At 34.2% G+C, this 6,733-nt stretch overlaps 2 long non-coding RNA genes across 2 annotated transcripts in view; one reads left to right on the top strand and one right to left on the bottom strand.

Annotated features, from left to right (window-relative positions):
* LOC128249873 (uncharacterized) overlaps positions 1 to 6,733 on the bottom strand; it is an 87,572-nt gene that overhangs the window by 15,458 nt on the left and 65,381 nt on the right. The gene's annotated exons all lie outside the window — the stretch shown is intronic.
* Positions 1 to 6,733, top strand: part of LOC128249872 (uncharacterized) — a 126,464-nt gene that overhangs the window by 78,392 nt on the left and 41,339 nt on the right. Inside the window, exon 3 of the long non-coding RNA XR_008266003.1 lies at positions 5,151 to 5,353. This is a non-coding gene — a long non-coding RNA (uncharacterized LOC128249872). The remainder of the gene's footprint in view (positions 1 to 5,150; positions 5,354 to 6,733) is intronic.

Here is a 6,733-nt window from a genome sequence, read left to right as displayed (position 1 = left end):
TATATATATATATATATATGAACAATTGCAGCGTGGAAGGTGTTTATAAGCCATTTGAGAAAAACAAAAAAACCGTTAGATTCACTTCGACATTTAAATTTAATTTTTTAATTTTCCAAAATATTTTCGTCGCTTTGAGACCGCGACCTGTTCACTGACAAAATTCCGTGGTGCATCTGAGAAAGTAACAGTTAGTTCATGATATATATGTACGTATGTGTGTATGTATGTATGTATGTATGTATGTATGCACATGTATGTGCATATGCACTTGTGTACATGCGTATGCATGTGTGCATTCCTATACGCATGTATGTATGTATGTATGTATGTATGTATGTATGTCAGTATGTACGTGTGTACTTATGAATGTAGGTGAGTAATTAGGTAAGTGTGTAGACATGTCTGTCACAGAATCAGAAGTGGATATCCTACTTTTCAGTATTGGTTTCGAATGGCACAGATGTCGAGGTGGCCGATACCATTTCAAAACGATAAATAAATTTTGAGGCCGTGGTCGGAGCAAATTGTAACAAGAACAACGCAATTTACTTATAGCTCGGCAACTGGAGGAGCAGGACAAAGTCGTCGGAATGTGTGATGTAGTAAATGGACCAACGGACTAGTTAAACCAATCTGTGGATGGTTAGAAAGATCTGCAGGTGGGCAGAAACGGGACGTACTTATGAGCAGTGTAGCCGGTTTCACCCAGAAATCAGCCGAGAGGAAGCTATCCCTGAAAGGTCAGAAAAAGTTGAAGAACGCATATATATATCATTTATCGATTAATTAAAACGGCATATAAAACAGGAGTAAATAAATATATTACTATAAATAGATTATAATCTATGAGATGAGAGTCAATCAATTATCATTAAATATTATCATAATCACACATCTAACGGATTTAATGGAAAATAATAAACTCAAAACTTCGTTAATTATGAAAACATCAAAAACCTTCTTCGATGCAGAACTAAGTTATATAGCAATTCAGTGTATGTACGCATGTATACATACGCAAAAATACATACATACATGCATACATATATATACACATATTAAATAAATTCATATATTCTTACATATGTATATATATATGTATGTATATATATACATATACATAGACACACACATAGATAAGAATTTTAAATATATATAGAAAATAAATCAATCAATGGCAGACGAAAACGAAGATCTTAATGATAACTCGATATATTTACAATAAAAATTAACTCGATGTCTGTTATTGCATAATTAAACATTACTATAAAGGTAGAATAAATAACTGCCATTCTTTGTACATATTTTAGCATTGAACAACCAAACGAGTGAGCGAACGGTAATAAATTTGATAAATCTTTTGATAGGAAAACATCAAAACATTCATATCAGCTAAATACGTATACATGTAATGTGTTATGGGTTTAGATTTATGTATGGAAGAATAGGAAAAAACGAAGTGTGTTTCAAATATAATCTTTTCTGAAAATTATTGCATCAGTGGCGAATGGCGAATATATGCTCTTTAACAACCGGTGCGATAGATAGATGGATAGATAGCTAGATAGATAGATAGATAGATAGATAGATAGATAGATAGATAGATAGATAGATAGATAGATACATACATACATGCATACATACATACATACATATATACATACATACATACATGCATACATACATAATACATGCATACATACATACATACATGCATACATACATAGGGAGACAGCTATACACACACGCGCGCATGCGTACACACAGACATGTATGTATATATATATATTGGCAGGTGTGCATTATCTGCAATAATATCCACGGCACACTGCAATAATTGTCTTGAAACTAGTCCAGTTTTATGTTAATTATTATCAATGCAGTTTAAATTCTAAATATTTGGCAAACATTTGGAATTTTACCAGAAAATCTGATTCCGTAAACTAGACTACTGAAGATTTATTACAGTTCCGAGACATATATGGAGTCTTTCTTTCTTTTTTTAATACTTTTCTTTTTGTTGTGGTAACTAAATTGTTTTATTTTACTGACTGAATGTGTTTTCTTCTGCAACGACAATAACTATAACACCCGTAGCAATATTTGCAATAGCAGCAACAACAACAACAATCGCTTCAATGTTTGGCACAGGGCCAGAAAGTTTTAGTGGTGGGGGACAATGAAATGCATCGGTCTCTATACTTGACTGATATTTTAATTTAACGAGCCCTAAAGGATGGAAGTCAAAGATCATCTCAGTGGGATTTGAACTCAAAACGTAAAGAACCTGCCGCCGCTAAATATTTTGTCCGACGCGCTAATGATTCTCTCTGCCTTAATAATAATAACGGTTTTAAATTTTTCCACAAAAGCAGCCATTTTGGGGGAGGGTATATGTCGATTACATCATCCCAGTGTTCCACTGGTACTTAATTTATCGACAGAGAAAGGATGAAACGCAAAGTCGACCTCGGCAGAATTTGAACTCAGAACGTAGACGGGCCCTCGTGGCTTCTGATCTGAATTGATTGGAAGTGTTATCATGTACATTGTTTTGTCTTGGTATAAAAGATGGGCTACAACAAATATTCTGTTTAAGTGGGACATCCAGATTATATGAGCCAAATCGAAAGAGTATCATACAATACCAGTACTCGACTAGTTGTCGTCATAGCAGAGAAGAAAAAAGCAATGTAGGCTGCAGCATTTTTACTCGGTTACGCGGTCTGGAAATTGAAACAACGAACTTAGGATGTTGAGCCGTAGTTCACACACCTGAAGTCTCAATAGAGACTGGAATATATTTTCAGACGTTTTGCCGTCAATACGGCACTACTAAAAAAGCGTTGGCATTTTACAGTGTTAATTGGCTGTTTCCATGCCAAATGATATGATGGGACAGAAAGAAGTGGGTGAAAATAATCAAATGACTGGAAGAAAGAAGAAAAAAACACACAAAGAAGAAAAAATTCATGTTTGCGAAGAACATAGCTAAAGATGCGACGAAATATTTAATTGATCTCATGCTATGCGGAAATCGAAGGCCACTCGATACCTAACAAACAAACTTAAATAAGAAAGTATCACACACACACAACACACACAGAAGCACATAACACACATACATACACCACACACACACACTCACACACACACAAACATGTGTATAGTTTTCGGGATATATATTTTCCTTTGCAGAATTTAAGCCGCCCACATATATTTGTATATTTCTATGTGCATATATATGTATGAGGTACACACACACACACACACACACACACACATATATATATATATATATATATATATGCATATACACATACACACATATACATACACACATATATATATACATATATGCATACATATATACATATATACATATATGTGTGTGTATATACATACGTATATGTATAAGTATGTATACATGCATGTCTAAGTATGTGTGAATGTGTGTGTGTATGTATGTGTGTGTGTTCTCTTCTATTTTTAATTATTAGAAATCTTCTTGTAAGGAAGGAGCTTGTTATTAACAATGATACAACGATCCATCTTCAAAATGTAGATGTAAAAAAGAAACAACAAAATTCACATTTTAAACCTCATAACGATATTGGAATTGAGACACGTTCTGAGTTCAAATTCCGCGGAGGTCCACATTTCTACTGTTCATCTTTACATATTGTGTTTCCAATGTATATGTTAAGTTGGTTGCTTTTCTGAAAACCCGTCTTTACAGGTAGGTTTCCCCTTGAGTATTTACTACCAACGCCAACTCTGCCAAGTATTTTTCCTGTAAATGTCAAATTATCTAAGTATAGAAAATGAATGTTTCCCAGCAGTTGTCCTCATTTATCTTCATGTTCTTTGGTCTTCAAGGATGTGCTATTAAGCAGAGCACCTGATTTCTGTCACAGCACATACGTTTCTTCTTGCTTGTCCCAAACAATATTTGGTCAATTACGCTTAGGTTTGGTAGAAGTTTTGAAAGAAAGGTTTCCCTAACATTCCTTGTGCCGATTTGTTTCTTATATATGTTATGTATTCAATAACAGAGTTCCCAATAACATAGGGTTCTCTATATTTATCACAGACCAGACTTTACCTTTGAGATGCCGTTCCATATTGTTTAAACAATGTCGTGTCGCTTTGGGACGTAATACTTTGATGACAATTTTGGGCAGTTTCAGATCATATGCGTGATATCTTCCACAGAAATGTGACATCGACATTTTCACTGTCTCTTTTGCTTATTTGGTATTTCGTAACACACTCCTTCTCTTGGATTGCTAAAGTATAGCCTTCGAAGTGTGATGCGATATAGCAGACATTTTTCGTCCAGTAGCTGCGGTGTGAACGTTAGACGTGCATTCCTGTTCCTTTAAGCTTTGTCAGTAGCGCAATCCCACTGCTAACCGCAGGCAAGAACAAATTCCATCGCTTTCTCAGTACATTCATAAGTGATATTATAGCCGGACGAATATAGTATTTAATTTGCCTTTTCCAATGTATTTGCACTAAGTATGATACACATATAGCTATGACAATAATACTGATTGTTTACCCAATCGATTTTCAAAGCACACTTATGAAATGTTTTAATCAATACTTTGTATTTGTATTGCTTTGTGTGAAACAAAAGATATATACATACATACATACATACATACATACATACATACAGAAAGAGTTGAGAGAGGCAGAGAGGCAGAGAGGCAGAGAGGTGGGAGTATAGATGTTCATGTCTTTTCTTTTCTGTTTGCCAAGCGTTTTCGAACTATTAAGTACGAATAATTCTTTTGGCCAAATTCCATCAGTATTTCAGCTGAAAATGTTATAATTAAAACCATCTGCTTCTCTGCATCAGAAACATTTCTAGTTTAGATCTTTAAAGTGTTAACAAAGAAATTACATGTTATAATTTTGTTTGTTCTTGTAGACTGAAGCATAGGAGCAGGCAAAATACTTTCTTGTTATTGCTGTAAGTTACAGGAATGAGCAGCTGAGACAACAAATATTTACCTTCCTATGTGGTAAATCCAGCAAATATCTGTGGGATATAAAATCAAGTCTTTCTATAACCAATTTATATTATCACCAGCTTTCTATTTTTGTTTTAATTTTTATTTCTTTTTTTTATATTTCAGCCGTCACAGTTTTGTTATCAAAAGTTGTTCAGAACATGCCTGCTCAGCATTTACTGCTATGTCTTAGAGGAATTGATTTAAACAGCTTGATTAAATCTTCTGTATAATACTTAGTCAAAGAATATATAAACCATTACGTTCTGCCGAACCAGCGCTTTCATTTTTGGCAACAATATCTGTCTCCATTATGGCAAACCAGTTTGGTAAGTTCAGTTTGCCTTCTAAAATTATTTAAATAGGAGACGTGTGTGGTGTCTTGTATAACTTTCTATAACTCGTATACGAATATTAAACTATTAAGTCTCTTCTTGGGTCTTTCCCATTATACAAATTTACTGCAGACGGGAAACATCCTGGAGTCGATAGAATATGTTCTAATCTTGTGTTTGTACTGTAAGCTTTCCATATTGTTCTTTTTTTTTTATTTTTTCCCCAAATATAATATATGAGAGTTTCTTTTCCTTTTAGACTTTACGCCAAAATCGTTTTAGATCCTCCTGAGGAAAATTTTATTTCATTGAAATATTTTCCTTCCTCAGATATTAAGTTCAGAGGCAACCTTCTCGTAGCTGATAACTGTCATCACCAAGGGGATATCACTAAGTGCGTCTGTTCAAACATTCATGTTGTTAATTTCCCGCCAAAAGTTTCGAGTTGAATCTCTGTAGAGTTTAGTAGGTCTTTCAAAAATTTAGTTGTTGCCTGTGATGAACTTACTGACACGTTACACGTTATGCCTGAATATTAGATTCTACGTTGACGGATATTAGAAATATTATATTTTTCCTTAGATATGCCGATAGACGCCGAAGGTAGGCTATATTAGAATGATTGCACTTGCGTATAGAATTGTTTTCTTATCCAGTACGATAGTTATGAATTTTCGAAATGATTCTAAAGAAAATATAAGCAAGTCTTAATATGATCGTGTGTGTAGAGAGAGAGTGTACAATACTGCCTCAGTTGATATTATTTGGACACGCACTGAAACGCTCATACACAGATACACAAAAGCACTCATAAATACAGACATAAATATAGAAAGTGTGTGTGTATGTCTGTGCGTGTATGTGTGTATGTCTGTGCGTGTATGTGTGTATGTGTGTGCGTGTAATGTGTGTGCGTGTATATGTGTGTGTATTTGCGTGTATGTGTATGTATGCATGTGTCTGTATGTGTGTGTGTGTGCTACTCTTTCTACAAAAATGCTAAAATATTTCCTATACTATGAGACTGCAGCAGCGATATATGCCCAAAGCCCTCCATACCAAATTCCTGTAGAGAACTAATAGCTGGTAATTAACTCAAAATAAATTCCGTTATTATTTGAGTGGTTCCATTCAATAAGCATCAGCCATGCTCAGTCACGCTTCTACAGATTCTGGTTGATCATATCGATTCAATACTTTTGTATGATGATTGGTATATCGATCTCGATTTCGTAAATTCAAATAAGATAAGCAAAGTTCGCCACAAGCTTACAAAGATATAATCCGCGGTTACATCAACATGTTTTTGTTCATGTAGCGTCATTAATATATACGAATAAGTAGATATATATACATATATATACATATATATAT

Source organism: Octopus bimaculoides, chromosome 18 (assembly GCF_001194135.2).
Source record: "Octopus bimaculoides isolate UCB-OBI-ISO-001 chromosome 18, ASM119413v2, whole genome shotgun sequence".
Taxonomy (NCBI): Eukaryota; Metazoa; Mollusca; class Cephalopoda; order Octopoda; family Octopodidae; genus Octopus; species Octopus bimaculoides.
This window is presented reverse-complemented; position numbering and strand designations above follow the sequence as displayed.